We start from the raw sequence: 15,266 nt of genomic DNA on the forward strand, positions 1-15,266 counted from the left end.
GTCATTGCCAACCACAGCTAACCAGGACAGAATTTGCTGAAAGCTCATATGCAAGGCTGATAGCAATTAATGGACTAAGAATCAAGCCAGACCCTGCCATTAATAGCAAAGCGAGGACAAAATTTCCCAAGTAGAAACTAGTTTGTGGTGGCCATTATAGGATGCTACAGTGTGCTAAGAATTCTGATGTGCTGGTGCCCTACTTGTGAAGATTCACAACGTAGGTTCTTTGGGCTCCCATGTGCTACAACCAAGACCACTTATCTTGTCTTCAGCCAAAACGTGGATTCTTCAGATGTCATTTACAATAAGCATCAATCTACCCCTGCTTGTAGAGCCCCAAGAGAGGCCAATCTGTGGTATCCCATATGGCTAGGAAGAATGAGGGCTTGTCAGACTGAATAAAAATGCAGGTCAGAAGTGTTTACCTTCCTCAGATTTCCCATAGAAGAACTTTAAGGGGACACCATCGGGCAGAAGACTGCTCAGGCAGAGGACTGTGGAGGACCAGGAATTGCAGGAGTATGAACACAGGTTGTCACCTGAGTTCAACCATAGACAAGTCTCCAAAGCTTACAGTGGAGCCAGGCAGGACACAGAGGGCCAGTAGCAGGCCTCCAGCCATGCAGGGAAAGATAGAGAGAAACTGGATACAGACTTACAGATTCTTTCAGGTTTGAACACATCTCCCACTGAGTTTTGTGGCTCCTGGGCAGGTAGAGGCACTCCTGGGTGAAATGGAGGGCCAGAGTTACATAAAACTAAAATCAGCCTGCAGCCAGAGAAAACTTGGGGCTGATGGGGATTATGACATTGGTATTTGAGCTATAAAGATCAAGATTCAGGCATCTACAGTCAAGAGTCCCGAGGAGGGAAAAGCCCTGCCAAGACCTATCTGTAATTCGGCACTCTGTGTCTCCTCCCTCATGCCAGGCCTCTGCCTCTAAACAGTTAACCCTATGGCACTACTCTTCAGTCCCTGTATCTGGACCAGTCTGGTAAGGGACCCTAGCAAACATGAGTGTGAACTTCCAGATGGTTCCCCCATGCCAGGCTTAAGGGAATGAGTGTCCTGGAACCTCTTTTCCTGTTCTAAACAGCAACATCTTAAACTCAATGCATTTCACGAACCACTCCTGGGGTATAGATATTCAAGCCCCTGTGTCCCTTTGTAATATCATCCAAAGATGCTCCTTCCCTCCATCCTTTCTGGGTCAGGGTGGGACATACCACTAACCTGTCATCTATTGTTCATAGAAAAGGCAGTAAGGTCAAGTTCCTACTTATCACCTTTGAGGGCTTTGTGACTTTAGTTCACCCATGCCAATTGCTCCAATTCTCAGATGATAGAAATAAATGGCACAGTCCAAGACAAAGTTATACCCTAGTCCTTAATCAAGTAACCTCCAGGCTTTCATATGAAAATATTCCATAAGACCTTTGGCTGTACAACCTATCACACTTGTCTGTTATTGAGGATCTACTAGGGAGAGCCTAGGGGCAAATATTCATTATGAGGAGCCTCATTGTCAATGAGGTCCTTGCAAAGTCTGGGAGCCATCCACCTCTGGGAGCCATCCACCTCTGGATTCAGAAATTCTCCAAATAAAGCCCAGACAATTGAACTGATTCCCTATCCCATTATCAGCCACATCCAACAGGCAGGTTTGGTTCTTTGTTGTGAGCTGCTTCTGATGTAAGACATTCTGTCAGAGTGTGGCAAGACATGATACCTGACAATAGAAAGCGTGTACCTATAAATAGAAAGCTTGTACATAGGCTTAGGAGTGGGAGGAATTTTCATATCGTCTTGCTGAAGTTGTCTGTCCTCCATGACTTAAAAGGGATGCCATGTGGGATTGGGACAGAAGGGCTGAAGATGTATTTAAGTAGGTTGAGGTCTTTGGAGGTCAGGCTCAACAGCTGTGTGCCCCACTGTAGTCCATTGTCCCTTCCCTGATAGAAGGCACCAGAAGTTCAGAAGCCTATAGCTGAGGGCTACAGCAAAGAACCTGAGCAAAGCCAGGCATGGTAGGACATCCCTTTAATCCTAGGCACTTGGGAGGCAGAGGCAGGTGGATCTCAGATCAAGGCCAGCCTGGTCTATATAGCGAGTTCTAGGCCAGTTGGGGCTACAGGGAGACCGTCTCAAAAAGGCCACATGAACCAAAAGTTCCAATAGAGTTTTGGTCTCGGTCATGGAAAGGGACAGAAGGTCTGTGTCCAACACTGGGACGGCAACTCTTAGCTGTCTAGAAAACATTGCAACAGGTGAAACATGTAACTGGGGTCACCTCAGTAATGGTACGAACAGCTCATCCAATAAATAGTTTGAAAGTCTTCTGGCCAAACTTTTCCCTAGGGTGGGAAAAACTATTAAGATGCATGCATGTTTAAGAGCAATGAGTTGTGTCTGCAAGTGCCACTCCCAGGGTAGTACAAGCTCTGTGCTGGATGGCTTTAGTATCAACTTGACACACCTGGGTTGTGGGAGGCTTAATTGGGGAATTGCCTCCATTGGACTGGCCTGTGGCCATGTCTGTGGGGCACCTTGATTGTTGTGTGATGTGGGAGGGCCCAGCCCACTGTGGGTGGTGCCACCCCTGTGCAGGTGGGCCTGTGTTGTATAAGAAAGAAGGCTGAGCAGGGGCCAGGAGAGCAAGCCAGTAAGCAGTGATCCTCCATGGCCTGTGTTCCAGCTCCTGCCTCCAGGTTCTTGCCTTAAGTTCCTACCTTGGGCTCCCTGATGAACTGTGACCCAGAAGATATAAAACAAAACCTTTCCTCCCCAAGTTGGCATGGTCAGAGTGTTCTGTCACAGCAATGGAGAATCAAACAAGACACTCTCCTAGCGCCACTGACCTTTAAAGCTACTGAGTATTCCCCAGTAAATGAACCAACAGCTAAGCCACATAAGTGCTGGAAGGGACACCACCATCCCTGTGGACGCCTGGTACACAGATGGCATTTGTAAGAGCACTGAGCAGAATGGGTACCTGAAGCAATACAAATGAACAACACATAGCCAATGGGGCCAAATTGTGAGCACTATGGATGTAATAACTCATGACAGTTGGACTGTATTCACAGGCCTCACTTTATGGATGGTCTGGTGGAAAGGAGTGGTGGGTGGTGGGTACTGGGTCAGCCATGGTGGGGATAACAGATGTGAGTGGAAATATGTAACAGTTCAACTGGAATAAGAGCATGGTTGTGAAATGTGGTAGCCCACAGCACATAAGAGTCCCCCTGGAAATCAATAGATGCCTATACCCAAGTACTGGCCATTTCCCTCAGAAGCATCCCACTGGGTCCAGATACAGTCTTCCCATAGGGGAGCAAAAAAGTTGGAAAATAGTTCAGGCTGCTTTCTGGCCTTCCTGTGAAACATACTGACATTTTTCATGATATCTAAACATGTGCAGTCTATTTCCAATTATGGCCTCAACTGGATGCTCTAATTGGACATAAAATTCACCCATCCTGTTCAAGATCAGCAGATGGACCTCATGGGGTCTAGCCCTGTCAGTGAGGGAGGCAAATTTTCCTTCCCATGTGGACTGCTCCATGCCTATTACAAGCATTTCCATGCAAACTAACAGGTGGTGTCAACCAAGGGTCTACATGATTCTTCCATTGGTACCCACACAAGTTAACAGTGACAGGGTAGCCATTTCATAGACACTGATGTACAGGCCTGACTGAGGACAACCAGATGCAATGGTACTTCCATATCCCTTACGATTCTACTGGGGCCATGTTAATTGAAAGAAAAAAAAAAGGTTAAATATTGCTAAAAATTTAAATTCAAAGAGTACACTACACGTGTTGAAAAAAAATCTTGCTGGAGCCTCAAGGTTGTTGAATGAAAATCCTAGGGCCTGGGATGGGCACCTCCCTATGAGCTGTAGGCCAGGGATGCCCCTCAGGTCCCACAACCATAAAAGTTACTGCTGCTGCTGTTGGTATGCTAGAGAGATGGTGAGACCCTCTTACTAAAGACACCCCCATATGCACACACAAAATTTCTTAGACCTTCAGAGAAGGTTAGATGAGGGAGATATCCAAACTAATTTTCTAGTTGCTAACTAGTACTCGTCAGGCACTATTTAATCCTTAATCCATTTGATAGTGAAGCTTCCGTCATGAAGAGTGTTTAAGATGTTCTAAAACAGGAGGTCAGAAAACAACACATTATGTTTCTAAGTGAAAGTACACAAGTGGAAAAGTCAAAGTATGAAGTGTTTGTCACCCTTTCTTTCAATACCAGTGGCAATAGTTCAAGGTCACTCATTTCAATGACCTATCTGATGTATCTGAGTCAGTCAATTCATGCCTTGCCAAGACGCATCTGAGTCTGTGCCAGTTTACCACTCTGGCTTCTTTTCTGACATCCAATTGATTCTGGACCTAATACTTAAGCTCTTGCTTTTCACAGGATGACCCAGTTTTTCTGACAATGAGCCTTCCATTTTGTTCCTGAGATGCTCAGGGCACAGCAGTTTGGCAGCTGACCTGACTCATCGAGAAGTGGAGACCTCTTACCTATCACGTTTCCTCCCCTATTTCCTTTGAAGTGCTACTCCATGCTTAAAGCCACTTTTGACTACCACCATGCCTATCCCTCAATGCGAAGCCACTAAGGCCTCAGAGCTGAGAAACCTTTCAAGTGTGTGGAGTGTGGGAAATGCTTCAGCTACGTTAACACAATATCACATCAGGGATTCCATGATATGCTGAAGTATTAGTGCATGCCTGCCACATTATGACATCATCAGCCACCGGAATGGGAGGAGCCATCCTACCGTAGCACTTGTGTGTAGCTATGGCCAGAGACTGGAGAATTTACACAGAAATTTTGGTTCCATTTCAGAGCATTTATCCCATGGTGGGAGAACATGGTAGAGCAGCTCACAAAATGGTGGCCAGAAAGCATAGAAATGTAGGAAAAAGGATACACCCTTAGCAAGTCACTTCCTCAAACCAGGCCCCTCCCCTCCTGTTCATGTCCCTATCACCATATAAATCAAGGATTGAGTCAGTCATTGGGTCAGAGTCCTCAGGGTCTCATCAATGGAGACCAACATGTTTCCTCCCCCAACACCGTGTGGTAGAATGAGATGGGACAGATGGGGCCTAGGATAAAACCAGGGGAATTTCCAATAATCCCGGCAGTCACAACAATACCAGTGAAGGTGGTGGTAAGACTTAAGGCTGGATAGTCCTTCCCATGAGCTCAGGCCTTGGAGAACCCAGTGAAGCAGCTTTCCATCCAGTGTGCAAAAAGAAAACACTAGATTACTGGATTAACAATATTGCAGAGTAGTTGATTCTTCTAGGGCTATGACCTCATGCAAATCAGCACTTACACATGGATCTCAACTTTGTGCCAATAACCCTGTAGCACAGCCCAGTAAATGGCACCAGGTTTTAGGGACCTCAAGGGCCAAAGAATTTCCTCCAGACCTAGTGTGCTTTTTAGAACACAACTATTTCAGACAGACCATGTGACCAGGGTCAGTCTTTGTAGAGCATCCGGGGGTGGTGTTCTGGAAGCAGTAAGTAGCTCCTCTGCCAGACCTGAGCTGAGACTAGTTCTGGAAACTTACCCAAACTAGGCCACAGTCTGCAGCTCTACTTTTTTAACCCTCAGTTTAGGAAACAGATGTTCTCTCTGTGGGCATCTAAATATTTTAAAAGCCAAAACAAAGTAGTACTTTTTGACCTAGTCAAAGTTTTAAAAAGTGAAATACAATTGTTTTTTCTTCACCTGAAGAGAAGGCTTTCAGAAAGTGCCTGTGCTGGGCACACCTATTAAAACCGTATCCTAGGATTTCTACCTGCAATTTTCGGCGCTGAGAAAAGTAAATTCCAGGGTGGGGATGGGGAAATCAAGTCCAGGGAAATGATCCTTCTTATGTCTTTATTGGTAGTAGCTTCAGTCCCAGACATTCAACCAAACATTGATTAAGATTTTAGGAAAGGATGTGAAAACAGGCTGAGCAGCCCAAGTATTTGACTTTGAATCTTCGCGATTAGGAAAACCTCCCTTAGAGATTCAAAGTTCATTTCTCATCCTCCTCTTCTCCTGGTTATTGACAATGTGCTATGCAACGCGGACTACCAGCCCTTCTTGAATCTTCATTTCCTGATCTGCATCCATACAGATTTCAGATTTGCTTCAGAGCCAGTGGGTGCATGGGTCCACCCATGCCATTGATATATCTCCAGCTGTAAGGTTCTGACTTGCAGAGATGTTAAGCTTCTACCACCGTTTCCATGTATCAGCCAGCGGGAGAGGGCTGGATACATAGATCTATTAAGGAAACCTTGTAACAACACAGCAAATACGATTCCCCCCATCCCCTTCCAATAGGAACCTATGATGACCATGTGTACACAGGGAAAGGCACATGCAGACTAGACACAGGTTAGATGAACAAGCCTGAACTACCACGGAGTCAAGGAATCTTGGCATGTCAGTCCTTTTGATCCAAATAGAGCTGTAAAAACTAGATAACAAGAGACCAAGGAGACCTTGTCTCATGACATTCTGAACATTTTCCAGATTTAAGTCCTTAATCAGAAAGGCAACTTAGTAGGTGGCAAAATCAAACTGTTCTTGACCTATAGGAATCTCTAATAGCAATTTGACCATGATGAACATACTGCTGATCTACCTCATGTGTTTCCCTGATCCATGGAACAATAGCTTTCATGGTACGTGATAGAATGTGGATTGCAGGAAAAGACAGAAGCCTCATTAGCGAAGCCATAAAACCATAAATCCCTTAAAGTGGCCAAATGGCCCTAAGTTGGCAGGCTGGCCTTGCTCAAGCCTTATCCACTGGTCACTCCCAAGACTGAAGGAGACTGTGGAGCCAAACTGTGTCCTTTAGTACCTAGTGGTTTGCCTGCCCTGTCTCAGAAAATCTTGGGAGGAAGACCATCACTCAAGGACACCAGACCCCAGCGCCAAGTAAACTGAGCTGTGTTCAGTAGAATTCCTATATAAACTCAGCCCCCCGGCCCCTTCATTAGATGTAGATGCTTTCCTCTCACAGAAAAGCTTCTGCCCTCTGCTGTGATACCTGAATAAAGGACACATTCCTTGTCTGTTGCAGATCTGGCTCTGGTTTTGAACTCAAATTCCATCCTGTTTCTGCTTTCCTAAATCTAACCATAGGAAATACCAGGTGGAAGCCCCAGGAATGGCCCTCTTGTCCATGACCCACAGTCATACTAGTCACATCTTGAACATTTGCTAGAGGTGGTAGCTGCTCATCACATGCCCTGGGTTACTAGGAAGGCCTCTTAAAATATAAGATGAGAACCTTGGCACATATTGGAATAACATGAAGTCTAGTCTAGGGGGCAATTATAGCTGTAGTTGTGGGGGTGATGTATCAACTGTTGATCGGCAGTCTTGGACAGCCTGAAGCAATTGACCAGGCATGGTCACTGTTCAACACTTCCACTGAGCAATAGCATGTTCGTCATCTTTCAAGGTTCTGGCTCTGCCATAACCCAAGATAACTTTTATGGGATTCTGAAAACTACCACTGATTCATAAAGCTAAGCTGTTACACCAAGGCCATCGACATAACAGAACTGAACCCTGAAGCAGTGTCACCGGTGACAACCTTTTCCTCTCTGCCTCATTCCTGGAGTCTGCTCCTAAGTAGCGGTGCTCTTAAGGAGTCCAGACTAGAATTCAGATCTAGACAAGATCCTTTCAAATTTATACAGAGATGCTACAAGTGCCTCACTTCAGTATGAACCAGTTTGATAGATTTCCCACCAAGAATGAAGATTAGAAACGTCTGATTTCCTTAAGACTCTGGGATTCTGTCCATCTACTATCCTGGGTTTCCCTGGCTGTCTGGGGTCTCATGTTGGCAGTCTCAGCATCCTTCCAGGCCCCATCTGCCTAAGGCTGGGAGGCATGTGGTCCATGGTTGATCTCAAGTTCTACTACCACCTGGGTTCCTGGCTCCTCTTCCTCTAGAATCCTCTACCTAGCCAAGATTTTCTGCAGTGGCATCTCCATGGGTCTTACTTCACTGGTTGTAGAGTAATGAGATGTCAGGACTGGGGCAGGTGGCCCTTACCAGGAAGACTAGTTGCTGTGCGTGGGTGAGGAGGGTCTCTGGGCTTTTTGAATGCTATTAATGAATGGAAAGTGATTTCCTCATGCTCCAGAAAGGTAGCTTTGGCCCTGGGCAGAGAAAGGACATTATAAACTTTCCAAATGATACTATGGTTTCCTCCCTTAAAAGTCAATCCATTTGGTCTTATAAATCACATGGCCAGGAGACCCACCCTCAGGAAAGTAGATTCACCCAAAGACATGCTAAGGAGATGGGAGGCTTGTTTCCCTAATGAGATCATCTCATACCCCCCCTAAAGTCCCCACCTCCATGTAGTTAGAGATCTTCAATGCAAAGCCTGTTCATTCTTTATTCTACCTCAGACACTGGCTTTTCTACCCCCCACTCCCAGCTTCTCTTTGAATGCCATCCCAAAGCACAGGCCCCGCTGCTTCTAGGCATATGCATGCCTCCCATTTCTTGATAGACCCCCTAGCTCGCCAGACACAGCTTTGTCCTGTCCATCCCTCCTCTGGGTACCAGCCAGGATAGCTACCTTCCCCGTTTCCACTCAACTAATAAAACTGTCCTTAAGGGTCCTTTGAGTCCATTTTTAAAATGATCAAAGATACCAAAAATCCACAAAAGAACCCCAATTCTCCACTCACACCCCTACACAACACTCTGGGCTGTCTTACTGTATACTCTTGGAGGTCTTTTCTACAGCTAACTGCCGACTTCCATTGGTGACGCCCACTTTCTTAGATCCTAACTCAAAAAGCCTCACTTCATCTCTATCTTCTTCATCCTGGCAGCTGCCCACCTCCCCAGGCCTCCTATTCTTACTATTCTGAAGCCAGTGAAGGAAAGCTAACTAGAACTACACTGGGGGAATACCCAGGCAAGGCAGAAGACTGTAGAGAACAGGAACAGAAGGAATGAGACACACCACCACATGGCAGGGTAACCCCAGTTCGATCAGACGTTCGGGGAGAGCTCTCCCAGGGTTGCCAATATTGAAGCTTATAGATGCTCCAAGTGCCTGCAAGAGCAGTCACCGAGCTAGTGCAAAGTAGGAGAAAGCCAAGATGCCACACAGCTGGAGAAGGTAATAGTTCAGGTCTATAAGGCCCCCTCTATTAGAGTTCTGTGTCACCTGGGCTGGTGACCATCATGAGGGACTTGAAGCTGGAAGGCCAGAGCTGCACAAAAGCAACATTGAGCCAGAAGAAAAACTTTGGATGGCTGGAGATTGTGCCATTGATGAAAATAGGTAGAACTTGTATAAGCAGTTTGGGGTAAAAAGATGAAAAGAAACGAAGTTTCTTGGATAAAATTGGACATGTCCTTGGGACTGTACGTATAGGGGTCCTTGCTTGAGACCAGAAATTATAGACGTTTCAAACCCAAAATACTTCCAGTTTTTCCACAGATGGGGGCTGGGGATGTCACAAAGTTGGGGAGGGGTATAGTTTCTTTCTTATGACTTGCTGAAAGAGTACCCATTCCTGGAAATACTGAGGACATGAATTGAAGCTGATGGAACCCAGATACATAGAATGGGAACTAGCTCACCTCCTTCCACGAAAGCCTTATGGACTCCAAGGCCCTGAGGCTCAGTGGAGTCCCACTCTCAGGGAAGCCTCTTGCCCTCAGCTCTGCCTTCTTTCCTAACCTCCCTTTAATAAAATACTTCTAAAATTCAGCCTCTGGTCCAGAAATTCATTGTTTTGGTTTTGACAGGTCTAAAGTCAAAACCTAGTCCCAGCCCATGTGGAAGTCACTCTGAGAACCAGACTGGCCTCAATATTAGATCCACCTGTCTCTGCCTCCTGAGGGCTGGAACCACTGTGCCAGGTGTCAGAGATTCCACTCTTCGAATTTGTAAGACAAGAACCCAATAGCCTCTGGCTTGGGATGTCTTTACTTCTGTTGAGTTTTCCAGACTCTAGCCTAGAAAATTCAATCGAGACAAGAAAGGCTTACTCCCTCTCAGGACACCCCCATATTTTGGTATCACCATTAAGGCTTGGGCCGCAGAAGATAAAGATTCAGGGAAATAGGCATCCAGTGTGAGAAGCCCTGCCAAGACAGATCTATGAGTCAGAATCAAGGCCCCTCCCTCATGCCAGGCATCTGGACCTAAAGCAGGGAATCTCTATTTACTTCCCTCTCAGGTCCCTGTCTCAGGACCAGGCTGGCCAAGGACCTTACAGGCCAGGATATGAAACTCAGGCAGCTTTTTGAGCCTTGCATTAGGGTTAGGTGTTTCCCAGCATCTTATGCTGCAGGCACAGCACATCCTGGACCCAGTATCATCCCAGGACACAACCTTATCATATAGAAAGGCTATGGAGCCCTGTGGTCCCAAGTCATGTTCAGAGAAGCTGCCCACCTTCCCAGGTCAGGGTGAGCAGTCTCAACTCAAGGTCAGTCACTCCTCACCAAGTCTCCCCTGGCCCCCTGTATGCTATGACTAGGTCCTCACATTCTAGCAGGGATTTGGGAGGGATCAGACAGGGTTATTGGTGTCCGACAGGGACACCTGGGACTTGTTGCTTCCATTCTTAAGCCGCAAACCACCATTTTTTCACCTACTATTTCAAGTCTTCTGGAAAGGAAATTGGGATGCTTCCCTGTCTAGTGTTACTCAAGAAATTGAGGGGGATGAACTTCAAAGCCCTGATCCCTCCACTTTCTCCAAGTTTATGTAAGTCTACTGGATCAGGAACTCTAATGCATCTCTCAACTCTCAGCAATCTATGGGTATAACAGTAAGTCATTAGAAATTGGTTTAATACTTTTACAGAACAGCTACATTAGAGTTCTCCCATGCGACATATAGTACGTGTATATATATTAGAATAGTACGTGTATATATATTAGAATACAGAATAAAATTGGTGGGAGGTTAGGAAGTGGGGTACAAACGTGGGAAGGGGTCTAAATAAAAATGAAATCTGCAAAAACACAATGAGAATTTCAAGAAACCAAAGCAGACAGGTTAGCAGTGAATTTTGGCTAGGGACCAACTGAACTAGGACAGGGCTTCTGTGAGGTGCTAAATACATCTCATTAAGGAGATTAAACCTCCCACTGCCTCCAGCATGCCCTCAGTTGACTCAGGTTCCTGAGACTGGTTTTCTGGCCAAGTGATTGACATGAACAGTTGGAGTAATTCCTAAGAGAGAAAGAATGCAACATTGGAGGCCACTTGGAATGCCCTTTCTCCACCCAAGGCCAGGGCTGGAACTCTGATTCTGTTCTTTGGACAAGAATTAACTTTCATTAAGTGAGCCTCAAACTGAAACCTGCACACCTCTTCACAAGGCATTTTAAGTTTCCTGGAGGAATATTTGTGATGCTTCCTTTTCTACTGCTCCTAAGAAAATGGGAGGTGAGGTCCAAAGCTGATCCTTAAAGAGAGGCCCTTCTAAGACCTCCCAGTGAGAGGCGATCACCACATTCCTGGGCTAGGATACTTGATTTCCCAATACTAGGAAAAAGCTTGCTCATTGAGAATTACCTGGTATAGTTTGAACATTTTCTAGGGAGACATGAAAAAAGTCTGTCTAGGCTGAGTAGTTTGAATTTTCAGGTTTTACTTGACGTCTGCTGTGGTGAAGCCAGTTTGTTGGTCTTACGGTAGCTAAGAGTGACCAGAACTTGTATCATTCAACTCTTCAAATTAAGGCCAGGTGTGGTGGCCCCGCCTACCTCCCCGCCTTTAATCCCAGCACCTTGCGGACAGAGGGGGAAATCACTGAGCTCCAGGAGAACCTGGCCTACAAGCCCAGTACCAGGCCAGCTGAGGTTACAGGGAAGCCCTGTCTAAAAAGACCAAAAACAAATCTCCAAATTAATGACTTCCCAATATACAACCTGCCTATAAATTCCCCATGTTGTAGGATAACAGGGCAATGCCCATGTCCACCAAAGTGCTGAAAGATTTGACTTCAGATCCCATGTTTCTATTTTGTCCCCATCACCATATGTTTTCCACCATTAGAACATAATTGCAAATATTCACATTGCAACTGACCTGAGTCTTAATGTGCTTTCTTCAGACCTGAGCTGGAAATCTGGGAAGTCAGCCTGCCTTCAACTTAGTTTCTACCAAAACCAGACCTAACCCTAAATTAAAGTTTAGCCTCAACCTTCTATCCAGGTGGGCCTTGTGTTAGATTGCCTTTTCTTCATTTTTGAGTAACACGGCTACAGTTCTCATATTTCAAATTCACTGAACCTTGCATGCATCTGAGTTTTCTGGAAGAGACCTAGAGTGAAGGTTAACAGAAGAAACCCGACTTTACCTATATACACAGACTCCCTGCTAGGAAATGAACATATTCCCACAGTGCACAGAGGAACCTGTCAGCATCGACCTCCAGGTCCTTGCCTTTAGTCTCAAGTCTACAATTTCCTTTGCTCCAAGCCATGAGGAATGGATTTGAGATTAGTACTGAGAAGGGACAAAATTCAAGGGCACCAAGGGGCCCAGCCTCTGAGCATTCCTGCTAGGATTAGCTAGGTCCATTAGTGTGAGTGGGAAAGGTACATCCTTTACTATGGCCATTGGATTAGTTTATCTGAAGGGATAGCCACACCCTGACTTGGTGGCTCTGATTACCTGAGTGGGAAAGCCACGCCCTAACTAGGATCAATTTGATTGGTTTATCTGAGGGGATAGCCACTCTCTCACCCTGGACAGGTTGATAAAGCTGGGTGAAAGCCACACCCCTGTGGGTGGTTCCATCCTTTGGGTGCGTCTGGGTCACCTATAAAGGAGAGGAAAGCAGGCCTCCACACCCTTTCAGGAACAGGAGCTGGCTGTGCTCAGACCTTCACAGTGAGCTGGTTAGCAGACTTCCCCAAAGCTAGAAGGTGAGTGTTCCCAGTTGTTTTCTGCACCCTATCAATCTCATCAGCACAGAGTTCCAGAAATTGGGGTGAGAAAACTGATTGGAAACCTCATCAACCTGAGCCTTCCAAAAACTGCAACAGGAGACAGACTTTGCAGACTCAGAACTGTAAAAGATGGCAAGCAGGTCTTATTCCCAAAGGAGTTGGGACCAAAGGAGGTCAAACAATGGTGGCAGTTGGTCCCTACCAGCCACTGAGCAGAGCCACACAAGACACCACAGGAACCCAGGCCCAGCAACCAGAACATCCCGAGGCAAGAAGAAAAGCTCGGCCTGGAGGAGAAGCGGCAAGTCTCCTCCCAGGAAGGGAAGCCCGAGTCCCCACTTCTCCACTGTCACAGGGAAGCACAATAGAGCTCAGAACAGTGAGCAAGACTGGGGCCATTCCTGGCCCAGGAGCAGCTGTGCGGACAGGCCTAGCAGTGGGCAGGCTCAGGGTCGGGATGGAGATGGACAGACCCGGGAGGCCCAGGAAGGGCAGGAGGTTTACACCACCAGGCGCCGGGAGCTTCGCAACAGAGGCCGTGGCCTGCGCGCTCAGAAGGCTGTCTCTCGACCTGCTGGCAAACCAAACTTTGACCTCTCTGGGGCACTGCTGGAGGACACCAACACCTGCCCAGGTGTATTCACTAAGTACAGCAGTCCCCCCGGAGCCCACCAGTTTGAAGGAGACCGTTTTGACTCTGGCTCTGAGGGCCCTGGGTCACCTCTCATCACGATGATAGGGACTGTGGCTGAGACGCCTGAAGAGAAGTACCGCCTGCTGGACCAGAGAGATCGCATGATGCGACAAGCTCGGGTGAAGACCGATCTGCACAGGGCGAGAGCAGTTGTTGGGACATGCCCTGACATGTGTCCCGAGAAGGAGAGGTACATGCGGGAGATCCGGGGTCAGCTGAGTGTGTTTGAAGTGGTGCCCGGGACTGACCACGTGGACCATGGGGCAGCCGTGAAGGAGTACAGCAGGCCCTCTGCTGATCAGGAAGAGCCCCTGCCCCATGAGCTGAGGCCCTCCCCAGTCCTCAGCAGGACCATGGACTACCTGGTGACCCAGGTCATGGACCGAGAGGCAGGCGGCCCGAGGGACTGGTATGACTTCCTGTGGAACCGCACAAGGGGCTTACGAAAGGACATCACACAGCAGCACCTGTGTGACCCCCTGACGGTGTCCCTGATGGAGAAGTGTACCCGATTTCACATCCATTGTGCCCACTTCATGTGTGAGGAGCCCCGGTCTTCCTTTGATGCCAAGCTCAACCTTGAGAACATGACCAAGTGCCTACAGAGTCTCAAGGAAATGTACCGGGACCTGAGGAACAAGGGTGTCTTCTGTGCCCGCGAAGCAGAGTTCCAGGGCTACAGCGTTCTGCTCCATCTGAACAGAGGAGACATCTTGGGAGAAGTGCACCAGTTCCACCCTGATGTGAGAACCTCCCCGGAGGTGGACTTTGCCCTCCAGGCTTTTGCTGCGCTCAACAGCAATAACTTTGTGAGATTTTTCAAGCTGGTCCAGTCAGCTTCCTACCTGAATGCCTGCCTCTTACACGGTTACTTTAATCAGATCCGTAAGGGCGCCCTGCGGGCACTCAACATCGCATACACTGCGAGCCCAGGACTATCTACCCTGTTCCCGTAACTTTGTGAGATTTTTCAAGCTGGTCCAGTCAGCTTCCTACCTGAATGCCTGCCTCTTACACGGTTACTTTAATCAGATGCGTAAGGGCGCCCTGCGGGCACTCAACATCGCATACACTGCGAGCCCAGGACTATCTACCCTGTTCCCGCTGGATGCTGTGGTGCGGATGCTGCTGTTCAGAGACTGTCAAGAGGCAACAGACTTCCTCAGGGACCATGGCCTCACTGTTGCTGAAGGGTGTGTTGAGTGGAAGCGGTCGGCACTCGTGGAACCAGAGGGATCCTCCAAGGCCAGGAAGTCCATGTGTGTTGCCAGGAAGCTGACAGTGTCCGTTGGGGAGGTTGTGAACGGAGGGCCACTGCCTCCAGTTCCTCGACACACCCCTATGTGCAGCTTCAACTCCCAGAACAAGTACATCGGAGAGACCACGGCTACAGAGGTGTCCGTCGGCACTCAGAGGTCAGGTGGTGGGAGACCAGCGGTGAATGGAGTAGGGCTGGGTGTGCCACTGCCGACTCAGCCTCCACGGCCTCTGCCTGCATTCTCCTTCGTACTTCGTGACCCACCACCGACCACAGCCGTGACCCCCACCGTCCTCCAGCCTTCCACGCAGCCTGA

The sequence above is a fragment of the Nannospalax galili genome, unplaced genomic scaffold (assembly GCF_000622305.1).
Source record: "Nannospalax galili isolate Female #2095 unplaced genomic scaffold, S.galili_v1.0 scaffold1318, whole genome shotgun sequence".
In the NCBI taxonomy this organism is placed as follows: domain Eukaryota; kingdom Metazoa; phylum Chordata; class Mammalia; order Rodentia; family Spalacidae; genus Nannospalax; species Nannospalax galili.